At 30.9% G+C, this 13,313-nt stretch overlaps 1 pseudogene; it reads left to right on the top strand.

The window, feature by feature from the left end:
- The first annotated feature begins 10,246 nt into the window (after positions 1 to 10,246).
- LOC125843089 (pectin acetylesterase 7-like) lies at positions 10,247 to 11,883 on the top strand (annotated as a pseudogene).
- Positions 11,884 to 13,313: the final 1,430 nt, after the last annotated feature.

The raw sequence follows: 13,313 nt of genomic DNA on the forward strand, positions 1-13,313 counted from the left end.
CGTTTTGGTCTCAGTCTCTGCCCAGAACCAGGTGGAATCGTGTTTGTTATTAGCTGTTTGAGTATGTTTCCATTAGCCTAGAAATTGTAAAATTGCTTTTCTTTGAACTCGCCTAATTTATATGTGAGATTTATGCGATGAATATGAGAATTTACCCAGTTGTTATTATAACATAAATAGCTAGTGGTAAATAAAAAAATCATTTTGTATTCTCTTATTGTGGTTATTTTTTTTCTTTTCAAAATTTGATTAGTTCGTTAAATGACATTGCTTTATTTTCTTGGTTCACTGTTAAACATTCAACTATATACTGATATATCATGCTAAAATTGTGGAAATGTATTTGTTCCTTGTCAATTGCTAAGGATTTCCTTTGTTTGCAGTAGATTAAATGCTTGAAGTACTCCATTGTTCATATACATGACTTTGTATCTTTCGAATATTATATTTGATTGTTTGATTGATTTCTTCTTAGTTTACTGTTTGTTGGAAGCTTTTAACGTTCAATGCCACCTGAGGATTAATGTTGACTTCCTAAAAAGTAGTAGCTTTTACCCTTCGGGGTGGCCCAGTGGTTTGGGCTTGGGAGTTCTATGTTGGAGGTCTCAAGTTCGAAACCCCTTGCCAGCGAAAGCAAGGGGTTTGCCTTCTAGGTCGAGCTTGTCACACTGGAATTGCCTAGTGCGGGTTACCTCTCCTATTTGGTTTGCGAGCTATTGCATAAGAGCGGGGTTTAACCCTGTGCTCACCCAAAGGGTAGCAGCTGCAGGCTATATTGCGCGGACTCTTCATATTTGCAAGCGAACCCGTCTCGACGCGACACTGGTGCGGGCGCGGGTGCGGGGTGCGTGTCGGATTCGACCAATCCGATTCGAAGACTTTGACCGGAGTCGAGAAAAGATTTGGGGAAGAAAAAATCAGTTTCCAGTAACCTAAAGAGGACAAAGCTTGAAAAAGTACATATAAGAGAAGAAAGAAGAGTTTTTTCTTTAAAAAGTACAAGGAACAGTCTTTTTTTTATCTTTCTTGAAGAAGTATAGGGTTTTTCAAATTTTCTTGAAAAAGAACTCTAAGAGGTAGAAACGAAGGATTTCTCAAAATAAGTGTACTTTTTTATAAAATAAATTATATTTTTCATATTTATTATGTTCTCTCTCTTTTTAACAATTATACTCCTTTATTTTATATGTAATTGTACCAAAATATGCAATTAATCATTATATATATTTTATAAATATTTTTAGTAATATTTATGCAGTTCTTTAATACTTAGTATGTATGGTATATATATATATATATCCCACTTATTTGATAATACTAGATATATTGTTATTGAAATATATCTATATAACTATATTTTTATAATATTGAAAAACTTTAGCCGTATCCCTGCACCCGTATCCATACTCGGATTCACACCCACAAATCTTAAAATTTGGATTTTGCCGAATCCGACTCTCAGATTCACATCCGTCTCGAATACCCGCACCCGAGTTCGAGTATCTTAGGCTGCGGGTTCCCTTGTCATAAAAAAAAAAAAGTAGTAGCTTTTTGTCAAGGTTTTTTTTTTCTTTTTTTCTGTTTTGTAGTATCTAATATGATGTCTTTAGTTTTAAGTCCTGGTCTCAAAATTTCTCCAACTTGAGTTTTAACCTAAAGCTAGTAAATTATTAAATGCTTTCTTCCATTCGTGTATAGTTGATTTGTTTTTTTTTTCTTATTTAAGGTCTGTTCCCCTTTGCTAATTATTTTTATTTTATCTTGGCATGCTATGAATCTGTTCGAGTCTCTTTGGGTCTCTTCTCGCCTATTCTTGCATTTTGAGATGGGCCACGGAGGCCCAAGTGCATTCTCTTTCTCGAGTCAACCCTTAATTACCAACAATGGAGCAGACGAATAGGTTCAATTGAAAGCAAAAAGGGCCGGAAAACTAAGGTCCTGGGTGTCGAAAATACACTGATATACAGTGTGATACAGTGATATACACTCATTGTATACGTTGTATAAAAAGGGCAGAACGGGTCAAAGGCCCACTAACATTTCTAGCTTTGTGTTGTATTATAATTGGGCCAAAGGTCCATCCATTTTTAGTAAGAAAAATCACCCTACATAGGCCCAATTACATGTTGAGTTTTTAAAATTTTCAAATTGGATATCACTTCGATACCAAATGTATGCCAATTTGATACAAAATTAACTAGTTTTAGGTTGACTTATTTAGTTGAAATCTCAATTACGTATTTTTCAATTGGATATCAGTTAGATACCAAATGTAAGCTAATTAAGTACAACATTAACTAGTTTTAGATTGGCTAATTTGTTTGAAATCTCAATTACATGGTTTTTTTTTCAATTTTTCCAATGAAATATCAGTTTGATACGAAATGTATACAAATTGGATACAACATTAATTAGTTTTAGGTTGGCTAATACACATAATAAATGTTATAAGATTATAATTCATTAACTTAAAAGACAAAATAAATCAAAAACACGAGTTTGTCACAATAAAACAACCAATTAAAAATAAAAACTAATTATATCTTTTTTTTTCAGCAGGGTAATTTGAACATGTCTTCATGTTGTGTCCATCTTGACGACATGCATTGCACGTAACCTTAGAGCTCTTGAACTTCACATCAGCAAGCCCTTTCCAATGTTCAAGTTGTGGTCTTCCTATTGTTCTTTTTGAACCAGGTGGCAATAATTTATGCTTCGATATTTTTTGAATTGCTTATTTTCCTGTTCCATCATAAATTACTGTGTCGGTATTAGAGGATACAAAAGTACAAATAACTTTTATACATATGTTATATCAGTATACGAATTTCATACCCTTTTTATGCTTACTTGTTATACCTATTTCATGCCAAAAGTAAGCACTGATTCATACAAAAAATAATACGAAATCATATAATTTATAAATAGTAATTATTTTTTATTAAATAAACAATATGTCAATTTCATCCCACTATTATGCACAATTCCAACCAATATAATGTCAAAAATAGAAATTGAATCATACCAGATTTGGGCCATAAAAAAATATAAATTTTCATACAAATTTGATCTTATTATTATACCAATTTCATACAAAATTTACGTCCATTTTTATACCAGAATCATACATAAAAATTAATAATATTTCTAACAATTAATTGTCATTTATTAGATAAACATTATATGAAATTCATTCCAATATAATGTCAAAATTGTACCAACATGGTATATAATCAGTATATCAATTTTAAAAAGAATTATGTAATTTTCTTAACCAGAAACATACAAAAAATTAATCTCTATATCATTAATATTAACATCTATCCTAAGTTGCGAAGTTATCACATTTACTAGATCACTATACAAACTAGAATATTCATAGATAATCCCTTCCATCTGAAAATCAACATATTTCTCTTTTTCATTAAAAAAAATAACAGTCAGTCTTACATAATACAAAAGAATAATAAATATGTTGTATTTATATTCACTTTTTATACCAAGATAATACAAATTTCATCCACAACTTTATTCTTCTCACACAAATTTATGCACACTCGTCATTACTTATTTATACCAATATCATTTCAAACAGTCTACCAGAATTCATACCATAAAACACATTTCATAAAAAAAAACAGTGTGTCATACATAATACAAAGGAATAATAAATATGTTGTGTTTATATACAAATTTCATACCAACCTAATACAAATTTCGTCCACAACTTCATTCTTATCATTCAAATTTATAGACACTCGTCATTACTTATTCATACCAATATCATTCCAAACAGTCTCCCAATTCATACCATAAAATAGATTTCATACATTTATTTTTTTACACACATTTCATATATTTATAACGATAACATCATCACTATTCCATACACTATCACGAAATAATATAATCAAATCATTCAAATATAAATTCAAAATCGCCACATCCATGATGTTTACAGTATACAAATTACAAAAGACCAGTTTACAAAAAACTCATAACATCATTTATTCTATTTTCACAGAAATTATTTTGTAATATGAAACAAACGAAGGTTCATACAAAAAAAATTCACAATTTAAATCTATTATACCCAACCAAAATCCAAAAATTGCATTTTCAGTTTCATTGTTCTTAGTTTTTTTTTTTTTACTGAAGTTCGAACAAAAATACAAATAATAAATCACAATGAATACTAACCAGAAGGATCCATCTACCACCATGTTTTATTAATATCGATAAGAATTTGTCCATTACCACAAAATAAAGATTTTTGAACCAAAATATTTTGGAATTAGTCGTGAATGACGACAATCACAGAAAAAAAAATCAAGGGAGAGAAACGTTTGAAAAAAAGAAAATCTGATTTTTGAATTAATTTGTATTGATTGATTAAAAAAGAGGAAAACAAAAAGACAAAAAAATTAGAGCGAGAGACAAACGTTTGAAAAAAAAATAGAATCTGATTTTTGATTTAATTTTAACTAATTGAGTAAAAAAAGGAAACCAAATATTCCTAATTTGTTTTTAATCCCCTATATTTATGGTATTATTAATTATCCTTAATTAATTCAAATTAATGCATATAACTATATCCATTTTTTTTCTTTTTATGATATTTTAAAAAACATTTTTTAGTATTATTTAATTTTTTTAATAAAATGTTATAACCTGAAATTTTTTATTGTTACAACTTAAAAGTTTTATTATATTGTCATAACTTGAAAATATTAGTCTTATAAATGTCATTTATAAAATTTTTCACTTTTTAGTATTATTTGTTAGTTATTAGGATAGGTACAAATGGACCAAAAGCACAAAGCTGAATTTAGACCCAAGTACTGACCTCTACGGACAGACACCAGACTTGGGTCCAAGTCTCTCTTTATTTTTATCTCTTTCGTATTTGTTTAACTGTATATTTATTAATTAATACTAAGACTTTGCCCTAATTCAATTCCCCAAAATGAATCAGTCATATCTTTTTTTAAAATTAAATAAGTATAGTTTATTTTTACATAAATTTAGTATATTTGCAAAACAATTTACTTAGATAATATTTTTAATATTTCCCTTTTCCCGTTAAGATAACTTTAAATTTTTCAAGTTGTTTACTTCTTGTTTAGTCAAGCATGCTTTATCTTTTTAAATATAATTAGTCAAATAGTTAATTACTGGATAACCGCATGTTAGCAGACATTTTGGGTGCTTTTAAAACCTTCTCGAAATGTTAATATGAACCCCGAACCCTTTAATATTTTCATTAGATTTTCTTTTTTAATCTTTTGAAAAAGTAGTTTTCATAATTTTTCTTTAAAAATTAAGTGGCGACGCCTAAAACCTTTTTTTTTTTAAAATAAAACAATATATATACTAGTAAGTAGTAATAATACTTACAAGCAGAGGTGAAACAAGAATTTTAGGCCTGTTGGTTCTAAGTTTTAAAAGAACAACGATCTTAAAAATCATAAAACACATATTTTGTTAATGAGATGTTAATCATGTTTGAAATTATTAACCTTAGATATTGTTATTATAAAAACTTGATTTAATAATATGAAGATTTGAGTAACTTATTTTCAAGTTCTAAAATATAGTTAATAAAAAAATGAATTGTTTTTTTTAATATAAATTTTGAACATTTTTACTATAATTTTCAATATTGTTCTAAGTGAAATTAAAATTATTAGATTCACCATTAATATTTTGGCACCTAAAACATATATTTTACTAGTTTCACTATGACCTTGAACCATTATTGCTTTCAAAAGTTAAAATTTTGAAAAGCAAACAACAGTTATTTTAACATAATCAATTATCAATATGTGGGATAACCCTAGAGTCAAAGATTAGAAATTAATTTTGAATAGATAATTAAACAATGTAAAAGAAAACAAATGGAACTTAAAAACTAAAAGAAAACTCTACTGAATGATCGCGGGATACTAAATCTTCATTTCAAATTTCAATTTATAGCTGCCTAATTTTTGTCCTGAAAAGCCATTGGGCGATATAAGTCAGGCTTCGCCGAATAGGTCGACGATCCATTGTCGGTTTGCATTGGTCAGTTGTCCTCAGGGTTCTGTGACTTTAGGCGATCAAGGTTGCCATCGCGGAGTTGATTGACAGTACGTCAAATGCCCATTTATGTCGCCAACTTGGTTTTTCTCCCCACTTTAGGCGAGCTACAAGAACCACTCGGTGGTGCGCCGAGTGGTCTTATCGATCACCATGATCGCTTTTCTTCACTTCTTTAACTTGTTTGCTCCTTTTTTCCAGCAGTGTCCTTGTTGTGTTCCTTAACCCTAAATGCTGCAAATCAACACTTCAAACATCAATTTAGAGCATAAATTAGGCATTTGAGGACACTAAAACTATCAAAACAAAGCCCTAAATGAGTCGAAATCTCAACTCATCATAAGTGTAACGACATATTTCCGTCGTTATGGAAAAGTCAATGGGGAAAGAATTTGAGCCAGAAAACTTTTGAGTAGTGACTTGGAATATTGTAGCTAGTCCAGATTTAGACGAAATTTGAGTCAGGTGAGGTCTAGGGAAATCTGGTAAAGAATGGGGGATTTAACTATGAATTTGACCACATGAGTGGATAGCTAAGATGTTAAGGAGCCTATACGGCTTTACGAAATCAAATTCGGGCGAGTAGAACACCCGAAACTGATATGAGCGTGAAAAAGTAGTTTCTGAAAGTAAGGGTTGAAGGTGTGTTGCGAAATAGGAGCTTGGAACTCAAGTTCCTGCTTTCTGTCTCCGTGCAAGCTGATGTAGTGGGGTTAGTCCAGCTAGAGCACGGTCGATGCCGGTTAATTGTTTTGTTGTATACATGCATGTATGAGAACAAAGAATGTAAACTGAATCTAATGCAAATGAGTATATGTATATGAATAATTACATGCCATGAAAACCATTGCTTGATTGTATGACTATGAGCATTGTTCGTTATGGGTGTGATTGTGATTGTGATTGTGATTGTGGTTATGCTGACTGAATTGGGTGTCACGTTACGACACATATATTGGATCGGGTATCACATTCTGACACACTAACAATTTGGGTGTGGGTTCAATGAGAGGACTACTGTGATTATATATTCATGTATAATTATTATTGATATTGAGAACTGTATATTGCTTTTGAAAGGATAATTGATATGTGTATTTTGTATGTGTGTATACAATGTTGTGATTGCTTGCCTGTGGCTGGATTGAATCTTTCGCGAAGGAAATGCACTCTTCCCCCAACTTTCCAACATATAGGGTTAGTTGCTTCACTTATTAGAGTAGTTGTGTGATCCTACCGGTACATTGTGGTTGTGTACTAATACTGCACTTGCTTGTTCTTTCTTGAGTACATGGTATTTTCTGGCGATTATTGATCGACCTCATCTAGGAGATAATTGATCGAGACTGAACTCAAGGGTGAGACAGTTCTTCCAAACTGCCATAGATTCTCTTATGTTTAGTCCATTCTCTTCAGACTTAGACTAGTTCTTTAGATATTTCTTATGCTAGGTTGGGATTGTACCCCTTTCTCTTAGACTTGTTGAAATTAGAGTTTTGGTACAATGACTTTCGGGTTCTAGGGGTTGAATTTCTGCAATAGTTATGTTAGCTGATTTGTTAAACTTTTGGAGTTTATGGGAACTCCATATTTCATTAGTCATTTAAACTTGCTTCAGTATCTTTAAATGTTTAGTTTATCGTTGAGTTGCTTTGTTGGGTTATAGTAATGGTTCTCCCACCGGAGGGTTAGTGTGGGTGTCAATCACGACGGTCTGGGTCATGACAGGAAGCGGCTGAAAAGAACCCCTGAAACTTGTTCCAAACTTTGGGATTTATGGGCAAAATTTTATAAGGTTAACATCTTTGAGCGGGATCAAATTTTTGAAATTGGTCAAAGAAATCTCAAAATTTTTTAAACGATTGGGGTAGTTTTAGACAGACTTACAGGGCATCATGTGATTGAGAGGACTTACTCACGAATATGGGATGGAGTCATTGTCCATGACTGACAAACCTTGTTGTTTTCTGAAAATGGAATTGAAGAAAAAGTAGAACGTTAATGTTGGGGGGGGGAGTGTTGAAAATTCTTCTGGTAGGAAAGTGAAGCCCTAATTGATTTAAAATTCATAGGGGGCATTTTGGGTATTTCATATGGTTAAGTTGAGAATAAAATGCAAAATTAAAGTTATTTTAATTGTAAGGAGGGCTGAAGATGTATTTTTTATGGGCTAACTAATTTGATTTGAAATTGATGGGGCTTTGGGCTAAATTTAATGGCCTTTTTCTTTCTTCTTTTAAATTTTTTTAGACTTCTAACTTAATAATATATATTAAGACTACAATTAAGAATTTATAAAATAAAAATATCAATATTACAATATAGATACAAAAGTATGAATTTGTAATTAATTAAATAAGTACGAAACCTGAAATTAGATGAAGATAATCGATTATTTAAGAAAAAGTGTAAAAAGTGATAATATAATTTTAATAACAAAAATATACAATTTTAGTAGTAATTATAGAATTATGACATAACGATAACACAATAGTAATGACAAAAGTCGTTGTAGTAAGAATAGTTGTAAAAAAGATAATTTGATACATTATTAGTCTAGAAGCTCAAAAATAATGAATTAGAAGAAATGAGGGTCAAAATTGAGTGTCAACAAATATCACTCATAAAAGATGATCCATCAGAGTAATTTATCCACACAATGAAAGGTAAATGTATGTGTGACGTAGGAAATGTACGCACGAAATGCACGTCTGATGCACGAAATGCACATCTGACGCTCGAAATCCACCTCAATTTTTTTGAAAATCTGTAATTTCTTCATTACTATTTACGACATATACTATAGATAGAATGGATAGAGATGAAATAGATAACCACCATCCAAATAAAGTCATCTTCGTTTAATTGTTAATTTTAAAATTAAATAATAAAAATAAATAAAAAATTATAAATAAGTAATAGTATCAACAATTAATTCACAAATATAAGCTCATTAATAGACAAGTCTTAGTTTCAATTTTTTTCAAAGTACTCTTGTTGTGCATTTATCCCATATTACTATTACTCCAACGCCTTTTCGCTCTCAATATTACGATGACAACAATTGTCCTGATTTTTCTAACAATATCGCTAGAAGTCGTTGCAGAAGCTCAAAATATCAACATTACTATACTCTATAACGCCACAACGACACAAGGCGCTGGTACTTTAAAAAAAAGACGTTTGCTTGTTTTGTTTTTTTTCACTTTATCCTTAGAATTTTATACCACTTAAATTTAACTATTTTTTTTTCTTAAACGGTTTGTCTTGACGAAAGTCCATTTGCATACTACTTTGATAGGGGATTTGATGCTTAATAACAATCCACACCTGCATTTTTGTTCCTTTCACATAGTTTAGGGGCATTGTTGACCTTTTTTTCTTGATTATTTTTCTTACCAATTACATCAACAATGTATAATATGTTTAATTCTTTGCTTAGAGTAATAGTTTAACAAAAAAATTAGTATGTGTTATTTATAGTTATATAATTATATAATCATTATCGAGACCTCTTTCTCAAATTGTGGTCTTAGTAATTATTGTTCATAGTTTAATTCAATGAATAATACTTGAAGTTAAAAAAAAATTGCCATGGATTTTGAAGTCCATATTGACTGTACTTTTCTTTAAACAAAAATAAAATACTAAGCTAAATTATAGTATTGATTTCATTGTTGGGTTTTATCTGCCTTGAGTTTCTTACCATAAATAAGTTTTCTTTTAGGAAAAAGTTTTGGATTGTCTTGTCCTATTCTTGTAGGAAAATGTTTAGGACTCTATAAATAGAGGTTTGTTCCTTCTAACTTAATCAACATTCATAATGTAAACCTAGGGTTTTGAAAGTTTTGGTGATGGGGGATAATTTGTGAACCTCCTTGTATTTCGAGTGAATTGACTGAGATTATTTCTCTCTATATTTTGTACTTTCATATTTATAGTGAATTGCTCATCTCCTTTGTGTATGTAGGTCGGTTGATCAAACCACGTTAAATCTTTGTATCTTTCGATATATTTCTCATTTATCTTATTACTCATGATCTTTTGAGGTTTGTTTTGCTAGCTTTCATATTACACCTAATTATTTCTGTCCTAACAAGTGGTATCAGAGTCATGTTAAGAGGTTCGATGGTTCAATGATGAATCCAAGTTGGATGATGGTTCAATGATGGAGCCAGGTTATAGAAGGGTGTTCATCTTGACAGGTGTAGTTGCAACCTTTTTGACAGTAATGGAGATTTTTGTTAGGAGATATTGTTTCAGAGAGGTTTTCTGTGTCGAGGCGTAGATTTGATGGAGGAGATTATGGAGAGGAGAAGCAAATTGTTGAAGATTATGCGAAGAAAGTGGACATTCATGAGCATGTTGTTGTCGGGGTTAAGTGCTTGCTGGTAGGTGTGGGCGTGTCAGCACACAAAAATTAATATGGAGAATTTTAAATAAATAATAAATTTTGTTTCTATAACTTCTTACAATATATTCCTTATTGATTTACATCAGTTTGTCTCTTGGGAAATTACTTGCCAAATAATTTTTTTACAAGAATGTTTTCTATTCTTCTAATTACTCGCCAATACTATTTGTAAGGGCATATTATTATAATTGGAATCGAGTATCGGTAAATTACTGTGACGGATCATTGTTCACTGGTGACGTTGAAGAAGTTGATCCAGTAAGTAGATATGTAACACATGTCTCATATAATATCATTATAACATGATTTATTTCTGATCATTAGAAATGTCAAATCTATATTCGGAGAAGAAAATATATTTTAGAGGAGCTAGGATATTAAAAGATGTTCTGCAAGATTTGTGGTCCAACGGACTGCAAAATGCTAAAAATGTCAGTTTCATAATTAATATATATATATATATATATAAATAATTAAAGTCACGTACTATAGTTCTTAGTAACACAAAATTCAAAATAAAATCGCAATTAATTTTAGGCAAACATAAGTGGATCATCTGCGGGAGGATTGGCCACGATCTTGAACTGCAACAAGTTCAACTCATTCTTTTCAAATGATTCTATCATGGTGAAATGTGTTGCAAGTGCCGGTTTTTTCATCGACATGTGAGCTTTCTTCTTCCATCTTCTTAATAGTATCCATTTATGTTTGCCTTCCATTTTGGAATTGGTCAAATGTTTCATCGTTTTATTTTTCTATGCAGCAATACAATTTCTAGTGTTCCAAATATTCAAAAGATGTACCAGAATGTTGAAGATTTACATGTGAGTTTAATCTTTTTTCTAAACTCTTTTTATAGTAAGGTATATATATTTATATCTTTCTCTTTCCTTTCATTTCATTTTAGGGATCGATAAAAAATTTGCCCACATCTTGCACTTCTAAAATAGAACCAAGTCTGATATACAAGAGTTTAAGTTTAATTTATAAGCAAAAATCTTCTACTTATAAGAGTTTATAGATATTCATATTGCCTTCTTAATACTCATAACATTAGATTTTCTTAATGATGGTACAATGTTTCTTCCCTTAACATGTCGTTCCATATGTCGAGACTCCACTATTTGTATTTAATTCAGTATATGACTCTTGGCAGGTTAAGAACGAATACTAATTAATCTTGTTTAAAAAATTATTTTGGTAATTCATTGATCTAAAAGAAAAACTCTTTTCAGATCAACAACAGTTTGATTCTTTCAGATCTTGATCCTCAGCATGTTTGGGATCAATGCAAGAATCAAATAAGTAGATGCACGTTTAGCCAACACACAATTATAATGAAAGAGTTGGTTTGGTTCTTGCGGAATCAAACTCAATGGAAGATGAATTAATAGGAAGATTTGGTAGGAAGATAATTAGTACAAAATAAAAGTCAAGATAGTATCTTGGTAGGTGAAATTTAGGTAAACCATAAAATGATTTCACATGTTTAACCTTGACATTTTTGACATATAGTGATGTCATGGATGACATCAATAGGAAGAATTCATTCCTATAAATAGGTAGCTTTTGATTCATTTTGATCTGAACCATGTTAAATATTATTGTTCTTCCTTGTTCTTTAATTTCATGTTTCCGCTAACAATTGGTATCAGAGCCAAGGTTCTATTTCAGTATGCTCTATGGTTACAGCATAGTCTAAACTTTCACATCAGAAAAAGAATTACTTTGGTTTTATGAAGTTCCAAATACATTGTAGTAGAAAAGGAAGAACAAGTAAAGATGAGTTCCATGAAATTTGAAATTGATGGATTTAGTAGGTGCAACAACTTCAATATCTAGAAGATCTAGATGATAGCGTTACTGCGGAGAAAAGGTTAAATCCATGCTATTGATGGAAAGCACACCGATAAGATATCGGATTTCGACAAGGAAAAGATTGAAGGAGATGCATTGAGTGTAGTCCAACTCTCTCTTGCACCTAACGTACTTTGAGAAGTGAGTACAAGTACCAAAAGAGACAACCAAAGATTAATGGGAAAGGCTGGAAGGGCTTTACCAGGATCGGTCAGTGACAACAAGGATGCTATTACAACGGCGTCTTCACACATTTAAGATGCATTCAGGTACTTTGTTGCAAGACCATCTAGATGTGTTCAATAAACTTGTGATGGACTTACAAATTGTTGTAATTAAAAAGTATGAGGAGATGCTTGCATGTGCTTTGCAATTTTCATTAACTTCAAAATATCATGATATTGAGAATTCAATGATGTATAGCAAACAACCTATCACTCTTGAGCAAGTGCGGCAAACACTTAACTTTTGTGATGTGCGGATGCATTTTGAAGGAGACAAAAGTGACGAAGCTAGTGGACTCTTTGTGAGAGGTCGTACTAGCCAATAGAGAAGGAGCAAATCGAAATACAGATCAAAATCACGTGTGAACAAGAAGAATGCGGAGTGTTGGGGCTGTCACAAGAAGAGGCATTTTGAACGAGATTGCCCTATCTCAAAGTTCAAAGAAAAGGCGAGTGCATCTATTGTTGAGCAAGTACATAATTCTGATGATGATTATATACTAACTGTTGACACCCAATTTTGGCCCTCCAATATATAAATTAATCATTGAGGTTCTTCAATTTCAAACGATTTTAAAATAACTAGTTTTATAAAAACTTCAAAAAATGTATAGTTTACAAGTTATTTTAAATAGTTTTGTCACTTTTATAATTTTTAAATAATATATATGTTTTATATAATTATGTATATGATAATGTATTTCATGAGTATTTAAAAATCATCTCAAAAAGACTTTATA

Source organism: Solanum stenotomum, chromosome 10 (genome assembly GCF_019186545.1).
Source record: "Solanum stenotomum isolate F172 chromosome 10, ASM1918654v1, whole genome shotgun sequence".
NCBI classification, from domain to species: Eukaryota; Viridiplantae; Streptophyta; class Magnoliopsida; order Solanales; family Solanaceae; genus Solanum; species Solanum stenotomum.